Source organism: Mytilus trossulus, chromosome 12 (assembly GCF_036588685.1).
Source record: "Mytilus trossulus isolate FHL-02 chromosome 12, PNRI_Mtr1.1.1.hap1, whole genome shotgun sequence".
Lineage (NCBI taxonomy): Eukaryota > Metazoa > Mollusca > Bivalvia > Mytilida > Mytilidae > Mytilus > Mytilus trossulus.
The window spans coordinates 36,567,359-36,582,980 of NC_086384.1; the positions used below are offsets into that span (position 1 = coordinate 36,567,359).

Genomic DNA, 15,622 nt, shown 5'->3' on the forward strand with positions numbered 1-15,622 from the left:
TCAAATTATTTAGATGCTTCTGTAAAATCAATACAAAAACAAAAGCAAAAACAAAAACAAAAACGAAACTTGAAAAGTATACCACTTTTCTTCCAATAAATACTTTCAAAAAAGTAAATTTAGAAATTAAATACAAACTGTTACCCAATCTGACATAGTTCATTTTGTTAGAACAACTTCTGATGTGTTAGTAGAGTAATTTGCTGAGATGTTAAACATATATTTACTAAGGAGGAGGTATTGTGTCTATATAGCTACTAACTTGTGTTTTTGTTCTACGATTTGAACTTTCCATTATATTTTGATTTATTTACAAAACACCATACCTAATCAATCGCTTTATCATCAATGTGCACTCTTTCAGTGTTAAAAAGTAAATACTCAGAGCGTTGCACTTTCATTAATAGATATAAGAAGATGTGGTATGAGTGCCAATGAGACAACAATGCATGTTTAGAAATGACTAAATATTTCACTTAAAGAAATCTAACAGTTTGTTTTGATGATGCTTGTTTTCCAATTAAGATGAAGCGCGTGCTATATAAAAGACAAGTTCAGAAAATGGAACCAGATTACTGAAAAAAAATAAAACTTGTGTTTAGATCAACTAAAAAAACAGGCCTCACAACATCAAAAGTACCCCGCCCCTGCTAAAATAACACAAAAACTGTCAAAATGCTATCTCTATTGACCAGCTAAAAGTTACCCATACACTGATTTTATGAAAAAAATGTGTTTTTATGAAATTTATAGGAAAGCAATATATGTGACAAATACTTTTGACCGTGTACTGCATTCAAGAACGTGCGTGTTATCTACTATACGATGTCCAGTCTACTTACAATTAAGCACTACACACCACTTCAGCGTACAAATGTATATGTATACTCTTTATATGTATATATAAAATGAAAATGGGGTATGTTTGGCCTACTTACTATCCTAATACAGAAAAAGTCTTTCGAAATCACGGCGAATTTGACATTTGATTTCTATATTGCAAAACCAATATATGGTGTTTAGATAAAAAAAAAAACGTACAAATGTTTCTCCTATATTACCGTGAAATTTTGACGTCATAATAAAAAACATCTGACTCCACAAGGTAAAAGTTAACATACAATACAGGAAATACCGAAAGCAACTTGCACGAGACGCCCTTGATATGGGTTATCAGACCGGGCTGATATCGGTTATCAGCCTGGGTGGGAAATTATGGCTTGTGTACTTCCGTTCGTTACACATATGCAAAATCTATTATATTAATGCTAAGTATATGATAAATATATATATACCCTTATATAAGAGTACAACTTATCCTTATCATTTAGCACCAGTTGGTGTCTTAGTGGGGTTTCGGTTACTCCAAACGTTCAGCACACTAGCTTTTATTTAGAATATGGAGAACAGCCAATTTTGCATAAACAAATTAATTGTATTTCTTCATTACAAAATGTAGCTCGCAGTTATTATATCATGACATTTTTTTTTTTAATTATACGATTGAAACAGCAATTCGACGACACTGAATAGTAGTTTAATTTTATATGACTTTTTTTGTCTTATTTAGTCCTGGTATCTATGATGAGTTTTTTTATCACATTATTTTTGTTACATGATTGAGACAGTTATTGATAACTAGGAAGAACACGAAGGAGTCAAAATATTACCCTATAGATCAATCATTTGTAAGACAGAAACCATTTAACTTAAAAAAGGGGGGTCTGTGTCTGAATTATTCTTTTTGGCGTAAAGCGGGATTTTTTTTATAGCATTTTCGACGGTAACAGTCATATTTGTCAATCGTGTTTAACATTTTATGATATTGGAAAATCTTGTCCCAAATATTAATTTTTCATCAGATTGTGAATAAGAGTATTTTTTATGAAAAAAAAACCATACCCGTTCTCCAGCCCCTTATAGTTAAATGTTTTTTTTCCATATCAGTCATTGACATGGCGACTCATTATATTTAAAAAAAAAAAGAAAACCTTCTTATAAAAGTTATCTTAAAAAAGTTCGCAATGGAGATGTTACAGTTTAAAGAAATTAAACTATTGATAAATGTTTGGGACTATTGAATATGCGTACAGAGTAAAACATGCGACCAAAACCAAACGTACATGACGAGAAACTCAATTTTATTGGTACAAATTGAAGTACATTTGGTAAAAAAGTAGTAATAACGAATGCCATTACCTTCCTTTTACGAGTGTATCGCCAGTGATTGTTTATTGAATAGAAGTCAAAAACAGTATTCTTAAACTTACTTTATAAGTATTACATGGGGTTATCATAAAGAAGAAAATGGCAACAAAACTTGATTCGTTTTTAAAAAATGTACCGTTTGTTGATGCACAGGTATCGGTCAGGTGTAATCAGGGGTAACCAAACTGCAAACTAGTTATCAATTATACAAGTAAAAAGGTGAAGGTCGTTCAAGTAAATTAAAAAAAAACAAAATAGTCCATGCTGAAAGAAATTAAATACAGAATGTATTAGTTGTCTTTTTTGGATTTCATAATGCAATGCTTGCATACTATCAAGTGAGTTAATGGTTTGATTGTACATGACACAATTTCAAATAAAGAATCAAATGGCATGAATGTAATACCGGTATACTATTATATTATTACTGGAATGTTCATCACTGCTGCATCAAGTCTTTAGAACAAAACAAAAAAGAGCGCCCCCTAACATGACAATATACATTGACATCTGGCCTGTTTGAGTCTATGTATATTCCATTTAATTAAAATATAATCAAGGTTACATGTAGGCAAAACGTTGTTGAAATGGTATATCTATTTAAGACTACAGTATTTAAAGTTTTCTAATCCATGGCGGATTTACTAGTTTCCAAATCCATGACAGATTTTCTGCAAAATAAGGTCCAGTCAGTAAATATCTAACCAATGATTTCAATGTTGCCTTCAACAAGTCGAAGTGTCAATAGGTTTGGAACAATCTGTTTTAAATTATGTAAAAGATGATCATAGAACTGCTACTAATAGACCACTTTCGAGTTCATCCGTCACCGGAAAAAACTCGTCAATTATACGCGCCTTTATCATCGTCATTTGTGAGTTTAGGGGCGTCGTCACTTCCTTCCAATGTTGAGCGAGTGGTTGGAAAACTATAATTCTATATTGTACGAATTATTCGGCAAATTGAATTCTCAAAATTGACAATTAACACTGCTGTCATTAGGGAAATGTCAGTAAGTACCTACAGAGCAACCATTATTTCTAGTTTATCCTGCACAAAGACGATCACTAAGACGCTTGATGAACGTAAATAGTGCAGGTATACAGGCGAGCCCCTCTATCTGGTAAATGATGTCATAAATGCGTGTATAATTGACGAGTTTTTGCCGGTGACGGATGAACTCGAAAGTGGTCTATTAGATTATCATTTTAACTGATGTCAGCCAGCTTAAAAGACGTGGACGCGATATTGAAACTCTTCGCAAACGGGTGTGCATGACCTTTAAAAATTATAGCACCTGACTTAAAAAAAAAGACAGGAACGACTTCAAACGACACTCAAACTGGTGCGTATGACCTTTCAAAAGTATGACTTTTATGAAACGTTTTTAAAAACAGGCGCACATGAATGGACAAAATATCGCAAAGGAAAATATTCGTTTTGTTTGAGCACTGAAGAATGGAGCTCCATATTAAAATAACGAGTGTGATGAATCTTAATGTGGCAGTTTATCAAAGGTTTTGTGGTAGGTCATAACACATGCAACTGATTTTTCCCATGGTAAACGTATGTCTCGATAGTAGAGAATATTATGTGTCCGGTCTGTGTGTCCGTCTTTTCTCTATTCTAAAGGTGATAGTTAGATTTTTATGTGAATAGTTTACCGTGACGCAATGATCACATTAACTTAAATTGTAGTTAATATGACTTAAATGTATGCCATATACATATTTGTATACATAATTCGTGATTGCGTAATCAGCTTAAGCTGTTTGATTTTTTGTTAAAGGTACTAGTATCTTAATTAGAATTTATGATTCGTTGCATATACTGCATGAGTGACGACTTTGTATTTATCTTATAAAAATTTAACCACATTTGACCCATCTGATGCACGGTAAGAATAATTTTGAAGTTTAAAAGAGCAGAAATATTCTTCCTGTTTAAATATTTAAACTTCAATTCGAAGAACACATGACTACTGCTAATGAAATCACTTCAATTTAATTCACTTATTTGCATATCTAATAAAAGGTTTACCATGCAACTAAGATATGCATTATGCGTGCATGCAAACAGCAAGAGTAGTTAAAGGAAACAATATTATTTAAAATAAACAAAACACTCTGTGGTAAGCCAAAGATATTTAAATTAATAGCAATAAAATGTTTTTTATAATGTTCTAAATATCAAACCTGCACTTTACATAAAATGACTGGTTTGGATGTGTCTTATTTACTCACTCAATATCTACGCTAGTATCCTTAGGAGCTTAATTATCATTGCATGTATTATAACTTGTTAAAGAAAAATAACTAGGTTGTACTTTAATCTTGCTTTTTCTTAAATTTAACTTCCATTTTGTTTAACCTTTGTTTCGGTTAAAACTTTACGAAAATAATGAAGATTGACTTTATATTTCATTTATGAGTTTTTGGTGCACGGGAAGACATGTCATATAAACTGGACACATTTTTCAGACTGCACGTCTTACAGTCTTTGCTCTTATCTCTTACTGCTGTCCTTTTTAAGAATTATAACACTTGCACGAAGTACGGTTTGAATATTTGCTCATATTTCAAGCTACTGTTGAAGTCGTATTACTTTACAAACACTTCATTAACACATTTCCCTCTTGTTTGTAATGTTTCTCTTGTGAAATTTGTGTCATGTACATTTATCCTGAATCATGAACGTCTGTAGTGTTCGGGGTTCAACTCGATATATAATTAGCTGATATATATAGTCAAGCCAATGCTTAATAAACTGTTTATTTTAGACTTTTTTATAATTTGGATACACGTTTAAGTATGTTATAATCTCAATATGAATATTTGAGTCAAATCGGTGAACATAAATTTGACAGTTGATGCCCCTTTAAGGAATGGTGTTTAGATAAACCTTTCGCAATATCATTCCTGATAAATCAAACTGATAAATACACTATATATTTTAAGTACACATAATAAACGTAAAGTTGTATAATTCCCACCTTTTATACATATAAACATCAGGATATAAGATTTAGGTGGGGTTTTTTTCTGACGGCGTTATTATACCTATTTACTCATGTAAAGATATTTATGAACATGCATTTATTTAGAAGTATTTATTGTACCCTTTTAAAAGTTACAACGGCTTTTAACACACGAGTTAAATAATGATAAGATAACTATGTCTCGTTAGTATCAAGCCAGGGGAGACAGCAAGTGAAATGAGGTAATAAGAGTGGAGTTTCCTGCGGTAATTGGAACTCCTATTGGTTGTATAAATGACAATATTAAAATGCTTCTGCAGAACAATAAAAAAGGCAAAGTACATCACTATCAATCCAATATATAAATTTCAAAAAAATAAAAATTTAAGACTAACTTTCATTATGACAGTGTACATTTTTTAGTACAACTTCTTAGAGAACCACCATTTAATTTCAATGAGGGGTTCAGTTATGTTTTTTTTTAAAGTTTAATACTTGTGTTTTTGAGTGTTTTACCAATTGATTTTTTATCACATAATCATACATGATCAATCAATTTATCATAACTGTATACACTTTTAGTGTCAAAAGTCAATGTTGTAGGTTGCACTCTTATATATTTATCTTTAGACATGACAAAATAATGTACTACACAATCAATCTTACAATCTGTTATGCTAATTTCGAAGCAAACTGTTGTTCAATTAAGATAAATCGTATCATATGTTAATGACTTTTCTACTCTTTACACAAGTATTCCACATTCCAAACTAAAAGACAAATTAAAAGAGTTGGTATTACTTTGCTTCATAAAAAAGAATGGCCAACGTAGATACAAGTATCTTGTCTTAGGGAGGGATAAATCATACTTTGTAAAGAACCATTCTGATTCAAATTTTTTTTCTCTGAAACCGATATTATCAAGATGCTTGATTTCTTGATTGACAACATATTTGTTACGTTCGGAGGACGTGTTTTTCAACAGACTGTCGGCATCCCAATGGGAACAAACTGTGCCCCTCTACTTGCTGACTTGTTTCTTTATTATTATGAGGATGACTTCATGCAGGAACTTCTTAGGAAGAAAGATAAGAAGTTAGCAATATCCTTTAACTCTACTTTCCGCTATATAGATGACGTTCTTTCACTAAACAATTCAAAATTTGGTGACTATGTGGATCGCATCTATCCTATCGAATTGGAGATAAAGGATACTACAGATACAGTTAAGTCGGCTTCATATCTTGACTTACATCTAGAAATTGACAATGAGGGTCGGTTGAAGACAAAACTTTACGACAAAAGAGATGATTTCAGCTTTCCAATTGTGAACTTTCCATTTCTAAGTAGCAACATTCCAGCAACACCTGCATACGGGGTATATATCTCCCAATTGATACGATATTCCCGTGCTTGCATTTCCTATCATGATTTTCTTGATAGAGGGTTACTGCTCACAAGGAAGCTATTAAACCAAGAGTTCCAAATGGTGAAGTTGAAATCATCCCTTCGTAAATTTTACGGACGCCATCACGAGTTGGTTGACCGTTATGGAATAACCGTTTCACAAATGATATCGGATATGTTCCTTACGTCGTAACTACAATCCCCTTCCCTTTCATGAATTTGACCTACCGAATTAGACTATTTACCGGATTTGTAATCACATAAGCAACACGACGGGTGCCGCATGTGGAGCAGGATCTGCTTACCCTTCCGGAGCACCTGAGATCACCCCTAGTTTTTGGTGGGGTTCGTGTTGTTTATTCTTTAGTTTTCTATGTTGTGTCATGTGTACTATTGTTTTTCTGTTTGTCTTTTTCATTTTTAGCCATGGCGTTGTCAGTTTGTTTTAGATTTACGAGTTTGACTGTCCCTTTGGTGTCTTTCGTCCCTCTTTTAATGACTATATATACTAGAAGTAAAAAAAAAAACAAGACCAAATTGACCTATTACCTATTTCAGTGTCAAAAGTCAATCCAGTTTAAAAAGCTTTAAACGCATCTTCAGTTCATATATACATAATATATATGAAAAGGAGATGAGGTGTAATTGGCCTACTTACTATATCATGCCCTAATACAGAAAAGTATTTCGAAATTATGGCGAATTTTACATTTGATTTCTATATTTTAAAATTAATGTTCGGTGTTTAGATAAAACGAATGTACACAGTTTTCTCCTAGATTCCCAAGAATTCAACATTGACTGGTCTTATAAAAGGTCAAGAGAACTGGTAAACTTAACAATCTTTTATTATAAACAATGAGATTTCTTAATCATTTTAGATAAACGACCGGTTAGTTTTCAAAAACTTCTATTTGAATTTATTTGTTTTCGAATTTTCCTACACTTTGTAACAGCTAATATATAAGTTCATGATGTCAAAAAGTAATAATATGTTTAGGAGGCAACACATGACGTAATAAAATTGAAAATAAGGATACTTTACCATGTCCATTGAACACGATTTGTTTGTCTTGGTAGAGTCTTGGTTTCTCAAAGTGACCTGAACATAAGACTATATCTCAAATATAGAAAACAGTCAATGTGCATGCTTGCATATAAATAAACTCATCATAGATACCAGGACTAAATTTAGTATATACGCCAGTCGCGCGTTTCGTCTAAAAAAGAATCATCAGTGATGCTCGAATCCAAAAATGTTTAAAATGCCAAATAAAGTACGAAGTTGAAGAGCATTGAGGACCAAATATCCTAAAAATTTGCCAAATACAGCTGAGATGATATATGCCTGAGGTAGAAAAGCCTTAGTGTTTAAAAAATTCTAAATTTTGTAAACAGTTCATTTATAAATTTAACCATATCAATGATAATTCATGTCAACACATAAGTGCTGACTACTGGGCTTGTGATACCCTCGGGGAAATAAATCTCGACCAGCAGTGGCATCGACCCAGTGGTAGTAAATAAACTCATAAAAGTTTCCTTGAATCCCAAAAATTTACGTTTTGGTCTTTAGCCTGCCGAGAAAAGAATAAACCTTTTGTAAGTGATGCAATATTAAGTACTTTTAATAGTAAATTGCTATAACATTGTATAAGAAACAAAACATGAACCAGATAAAAAGAATATATTAAACACTTGTCAATACTGCGGTCGATTTAGAGATTGATATACGTCACTTTTCAATTGATAAACTATCTTATGTTGACCTTTTAATGTCTGTTGATGGTTAGTTTTGTTGATATAATAAACGATATTGGTTAATACGATTGATACAGAAATTTTACAACACTGAACAATACTTGTCAATATGTGTATGTAAGAGTTGTATCACATCATGTAACATGGTTGAATTAGTTATTGATAACGAAGAAGATCGTGAAGGAGTCGAAATAAAAAATAGAATTACCCTACAGATAAATCATTCTGAGGAGAGCAACCATTTAACTTCCAAAACAAAGGGGGCAGGAGGAGGGGCTTTTTCTGTCAGATTATTTTAACATTTTTTAGGGGGGGGAAGGGGGTGTTACAAAGCTGAAAATATTTTTTTTCATTTCTTCGACGGGATCAGTCATTTTTGCAATCAAATTGAACATTTCACGGTATGGGGAAAATCTTGATTTAGAATATTGTTTTCGTAATTTGCTTAAACACTATAATATGATTTCTTCAAATAGTGGATTAGAGTTTGTTTTTTGGAAAACAAATACCTGCTCTCCAACCCCTTAAAGTTAAATGGTCGTTCCCTATCAGTAATTGAAATGGCGACTTCTTTAGAAAAAAAACCACCTTCTTATAAAAGTTATCTTACCAAAATTCGTAACGTAGATGTTAGAGTTTAAAGAAACTAAAGTATTGCTAAATGTTTGTAACTAACGAATGTACTAACAGAGTCAAAAAGGCCGCCAAAATAAACGGACGTGACGAGAAACTTATTTCATACATGTATTGGTACAAATGTAAGTATATTTGGTGAAATAGTAATCATAATGCCCTTACCTTACTTTAAAGTTTGCATCGCCAGTGATTGTTTATTGAATAGAAGTCAAAAACAGTGTTCTTATACTTACTTTATAAGTGTAACATGAGGTTATCAATAAGAGGAAAATGTCAACAAAACTTGCTTAGTTTTTCAAAAATGTACCGTTTGTTGATGCACATGCATCAGTCAGGGGTAACCAAACTGTAATATAATTATTAACCATACAAGTAAAGAGGTAAACGTCGTTTATGTAAATTTTAAAAGAAAATAGTGCATGCTGAAAGAAACAATTAGCAATGCATGGACTTTTTAAAATTTAGGTGCTTTCTTTAGCAGAATTTTGAGATGTTATGGTGGTCATCATGTTGTTGAATAGATGGCGTCAGTAAAAAGAATAATCGAAACGTGGATATAGCATAACGATCTATAAAAAGTCCATGCATTGCTAATTGTTTCTTTTAAACATTTTTATTAGTAATTTAGATATACGTTTAAGTATGTTATAAATAAAAAAAAATATTTTGAAGTCAGACTTGTGAACATGTCGAACTGACAACTAATGTCCCTTTAAATTTTTTATGAACTTGAAATTATGACGGAGTACATAATGCTTTTTCGGAATTCATGATAATATAAGAAGATGTGATATGACTGTCAATAAATTAACTTTTTAAGGTCACTTTATAAAATAAGCTTTATCAATAAGAAAAAAATACTGTATAGTAAGTTTTAAAAGGACTCGACATACCAAAAAATGTGCCTATCGAACACAAAATTAGTTAAATGTTCTCCCTATACATTTGATCTCAAGTAGTCTTAATGGTGGTTATCCAAGAAACACGTATCTTTTACATAAGAATATGTATATTTAATATTTTAGATACTTTGGCTACGAGGTCCCAATACCTGGAAATGTGGAATACCTGAGTTCAGTATTTATGTGATTTTACTTTAAACTGTAATTGAGTGGAGGGAGTAAGGTTGAGATTTTCGCTGTGCAATCTAGTCGTGGTGGAAAGTTGGTAATCATGGGAGTATGACATTTGCACCAGTTATGAAAACATAGAACTTTCATGTTTGCCAAATTTTAAAATATTAGATATTTCATTTTGCGCCGATTTCATCCTTACATTATAGCTGAATGCATTAGAATGCGAACCGGCGTATTGATTCACTTTCAGTTCAAATTAGGTATGAGAAAGAACATGGCCCAAAATATATGAACTATATGAAAATGCTGAATCTAAAAATCTTTTTGGGTAAGGTTTTTTCTCATTTTCTTTCTACGTAAATAAAGATGAAAAAGGGCAATTTTAGTCAGACATAAAAATGATTGCATTTTTATAACCCGGAAGATTTGGATAACTACGAATACATCAACTTAAGACAATATGTTTTAAGAGCGTGTATCTAACCTTTTGACTCTATGTGGTTATTTAATTTTATTGCTACACGTATAATGCATGTTTGTATTGTTTGAAACCACTTTACAGATAACAAGTAAATCCGTCATAAATGTACATAAATCCTTTTCTATAGATACTGTTTTTATATACTTTGGAATCTTATTTAGTAGGCAGTTTATGTTATGTTAAGCCCGTTACTGCTAGGACCTTTGTTACTCAAGTTTAGAGTAATTGGTAGTTGTTTTTAGATATTCTATCTGAAAAAACTACCGTTTTTATATAACCCAGAAGATGGACATATTTGAAATATAAATCAACGTACTAAGACAATATAGTTTATGTGTTTAAGTGAACATTTGTAAACCCGCTTATCTAATCCTTTACATTTCTAAGTATCATTGTCGTATTGGAAACCACCTTGACGATTACAAGTTAATTCGTTTGACATAAATCCTGTGCCTTTCTCTCTCTCTATATATATACTTTTTGTATGTACGTTTGAATGTGATTTAGAAGGCAGTTTATGTTTTAAACCCGTTACTGTCAGGACCTTGCTATTTAAGTTTAGAGTAAATGGCATTCATTTAGATATTCTATCTGGGGAAACTACAGTTTTTATATAACCCAAAAGATGAACAGCTTTGAAAAAATAACAACATAGTTTATGTGCTGTAGTCGACTGCTTTCAACTCGGAAGGTTATCATTAACCAAAACAAAACAAATCAGATAATCAAAACAAAGACAAACAAAACAAATCTAATGAAAACAGAAAACAAAACTTTCAGAATTAGCAATGAAAAAATAAAAACAAAACAAATATTAGAATAAAAAAAACATATTATACAAGTTTCATATATATAATTTGATGTAAATCGGTAATAATACGCAGATATATGGATATCTGCTACCTCATTCATTTCATAGATTTTATTAAAACGTTAAAAAACTATATACTTTAAAAGTAATGTTAGTTCTTTCATTATATTTATACGACAAAACGTAATAGACAAATAGCCTTAACATTTATAATTCAGTATATTCGATATATAACTTACCAAATCCTAAAGGGAAAATGAAATCAAATTGTTGTCAAAACGTACTTTAAAATTAAGTCCGTTACCCTAGCCGAACTGATAAAGGGGTCTCATCAAATCAAATATGTAAGTCAATACACAGATAACAATTATATATTTATTTATTTACTTTAATAGATAGCCATAATGTCAGGCTATCAAATTGATTAATAACATTTCATGGCGATACAGGCATGTTGATTTGAAATTATCATATACTGCATTTCACTATACTTTTCACTCATGTAGCGTAATGACTAAAGTTCCGATGTGGTAGTAGAGAAAATGTACGGAGCTCCTTCAGGGCCATGAAAATTTGGAGGACCATTTAAACTGATGGCAAACATCTAAAAAAAAAAACGAAAGTGATATTGAAACGATTTCCGCACGACTTTCAAAGGGGGCGGATGACATTTGGAACTTATAGCGCATGGCTCAAAAAGAGACAGGTACAACTTTGAAACTTGTGCGCAGGTTTTTAAAACAGCTGCACATGAATGCACAAAACTATCGCAAAGGAAAACATTCGTTTTCTGTTAGCAATGAAGAATGGAGCTCCTTATCAAAATAAGGACTTCCATGAATCTTAATGTGGCAGCTTATCAAAAGTTGAAGGTCAGAACACATGCAACTGATTTTCCCCATGGTACACGTATCTGTCGCCTATCATAGTAGGGAATATTATATTTCCGGTCTGTGTGCCCATCTTTATTCTATATATACGGTGAAAATTTGGGTTTGAGGAATTAGTTAATCATTAAATGGTGATCACATTAACTTACATTGTAATGCATATGTTTTAAATGTATGTCATAAACGAATTTGTATCGTAATTGTATAATCGGGTTAAGCTGTGCTTAGAGATGGTTGAGTTTTTGTTAAAGGTACATTGATATTACTAACAATTAAGAATTCACTGCATATACTGCATGAGCGACGACTTTGTATTTCTCTTATAAAAATCTAACCACATTTGACCAATCTGATCACCATAAATGGTATGCACGGTTAGCATTATTCTTGAGGATTACCAGAGCAGACATATTCTTCCTGTTTAGATATTAAAACTCTAAACTAAAGAACACAGTACTACTGCTAAAGAAAGCACTCACATTTTAAATTCTAATTTGCATATTTAAGAATAGGTTTACCATGCAACTAAGGGATGAATTAGGCGTACATGCAAACATTACTAGAAGTTAAAGGAAATAATATTGTTTAAAATACACAAAACTCTCTGTGATAGACCAAAAAAATTAAAATCACAATAAAATATTTTTTATAATGTTCTAAATATGAAACCTGCACTTATATAATATGACTGGCTTGGTTTTATCTTATTTACCCAATAGTTACACCTTTATCATTGTTTATCCTTGGTAGTTTTATTAGAATATGCAGGAAATGTAGGAGAGTCTTTGTTGGGTATTTAGTATGGAAAAAAGAGTAAAAAGATTAAAAGGTTCTGTAATATAGAGATTAGAGAGTATAAAGGGTCGTTATAAATCTTAATTAAAAAAGTAACGAAATGAAGAGCCCCTAATCTAGACCCTCTTATATAGTCATGAGTTTTTTTATATAAATATCTCGAAATATCATAAGATAAACGAAGGTGATATGTAAACGCTATCTAATTAAAGTACAAAAAATACCCGTTAACTTGTATAATTCCCATCTTTTAAACATTTAAACATCAGGATATAAGATTTAGGTGTGTGTTTCTGACGGTGTTATATATTTTATAATCGTGTAAAAGCATTTATGTATTCATTTAGAATTATTTATTGTACATATAAAAGATACAACGGATGTAAACACATGGGTCAAACAATAAACTGATAAACATACCTCACATCTGGTCGATTGTATGTATCAAGCAAGGGAACAACACCATCCAATCTAGGTTGAATAATTGAAATGAATTGATAAGAATGGGATTTCCCGCGGTAATTGAAACTTCTATTGGTTCTACATATCAAATAATTAGATGCTTCTGTAAAAACAATACCAAAAAAAGGCAAAAACAAAAACAAAACTTGACAATTTTACCACTTTCCATTTCAAAAGTAAATTTAGAATTTAAAAACAAACTGTTACCCATTCTGATATAGTTCATTTTCTTGGAACAACTTCTGATGGTTTTTTTGGTAGAGTGATACGCTAAGAGGTCGGAGGTCTTGTTTCTAATAACTTGTGTTTTAGAGTGTTCTACGATTGAACTCTACATTATATATTGATTTATTTACAAAACACTATACCTAATCAATCACTTAATCATAAATGTGTACACTTTCAGTGTAAAAAATTAAATACTCTGGTTATATAAATAAACAAAGTATAAACACACCATTTAGGATTTTTCAAATGAAAGTAACATGCACAGCGTAGGACCAAAATAATTCCTCACTACCAATTGCTTGTTATATATGTTATGAGATTGATTGAGAATGTGAAAAGGCAAAGTGTTAATGCAACAATACGCGACAAAAAGAACACAAAACGGTCCAATGTCATTAAGAGTTCTTTAATATAGCTAGAAACCCCTACACCTTGATTCGGGCTTTAGCTGGCCCCTTAACAAAATTGTGTACTAGTTCAACAATGGACATTACACTATATTAGAAAGTATATCTAAAAGAAGCAAAATTTTAAAAACATACGCGACTAACAAAGGCAAGTGTTGTTAAAATGGCGAATGATGTCAAAGAGTATCAAGAGGTTTAGGAGGCAACTAACACATAACGAAGTGTAATTATACAAAACGGTATAACTCGTTGTTTTTGGTGGGGTTTTGATTTCTCCTAGCGATAACACGATTTAGACAAGCGAGCCAACAACACCAAACAATACTTGTATAGGTCTGCGTCAGTTATAACAAGACATTTTTGTTAAGCGAATGCATAAGTTATATATTGCCAACGAACACATGACACGATAGAGTGTCATATATGTTCACGTGCATTCAAGTCTGTCTGTAATATTTAAGAAACAGTTAGCCTTAAACCCAGGTTTAATCCACCATTTTCTACATAAGAAAATGTCTGTAGCAAGTGAGGAATATGTCAGTTGTTATCCATTCGTTTGATGTGTTTTAGGTTTTGATTTTGCCATTTATTTGGTTAGGGACTTTCCATTTTGAATTTTCCTTGGAGTTCGGTATTTGTGTGCTTTACTTTTAATGTTATGTATTCGAAAAAAGAAAAAATGAAACGTTTTACTTGATATTACTCTCATCCATCTTTTAGACCTTTTTCTAGACTATGCTGTTAGATATTGCATTTAAATGTCAGCCTAGTAATTAAATTTTGGCTTACTTTACTTCCGAAAAGACATTATATACTCCATCATAATTTCAAGTACATTAAACAGTTAAAGGGACATTATCTGTCAATTCGATATGTTCACATAGTTGACTTAACTTCTCCTATTTGATTTATATCATACTATAACGTATATTCAAATTACTAAGATGTCTAAAAGAATCAATTAGCAATGCATGGACTCGTTATAACTCGTTTTAATGTATCCGCGTTTCGAGCATTTCGTTGACTACTAAGTATACGCCGTCTATTCAACATTGAGATGACCTCCGAAAAAATCCCGATTGTTATATGATTTAATGTTAACTTTGAATGGTTTTACACTATTGATTTTTAGGGACCCTTTTTAGCTTGCTGTTCGAAGTGAGCCAAAGGCTCTATGTTGAAGACCGTACCTTGACCTCTAATGGTTTATAAATTATGACTGGAGAGTTGTTTCATTCGCACTCGTACCACATCATCCTATACATTGTTGCAAGACTATGAATATATATACAAATTTTAGCACACAGAACACACAGACAAGCAAAAATTTTTTTTTAGGTCTGTTAGATTTCATGTCATATAATAATGAAATATGCTAAATTAATCTTTGTTTCACATACATAACATGTTGTTTTTTTTTACAGGTTTCTTCAACATAATAGCACGTCCCAGTGTCTAGTTTGTTTCAATTTCAATGTTGTCA

General features: G+C 31.7%; 1 protein-coding gene across 1 annotated transcript in view; it reads right to left on the reverse strand.

Moving 5' to 3' along the window:
* The window catches only part of LOC134692001 (uncharacterized), a 37,461-nt gene extending 28,222 nt beyond the window's left edge, over positions 1–9,239 (reverse strand). The window contains exon 1 of the mRNA XM_063552338.1: positions 9,223–9,239. The gene's annotated coding sequence lies outside the window, so the exon portion shown is untranslated. The remainder of the gene's footprint in view (positions 1–9,222) is intronic.
* Between the last annotated feature and the right edge of the window lie 6,383 nt (positions 9,240–15,622).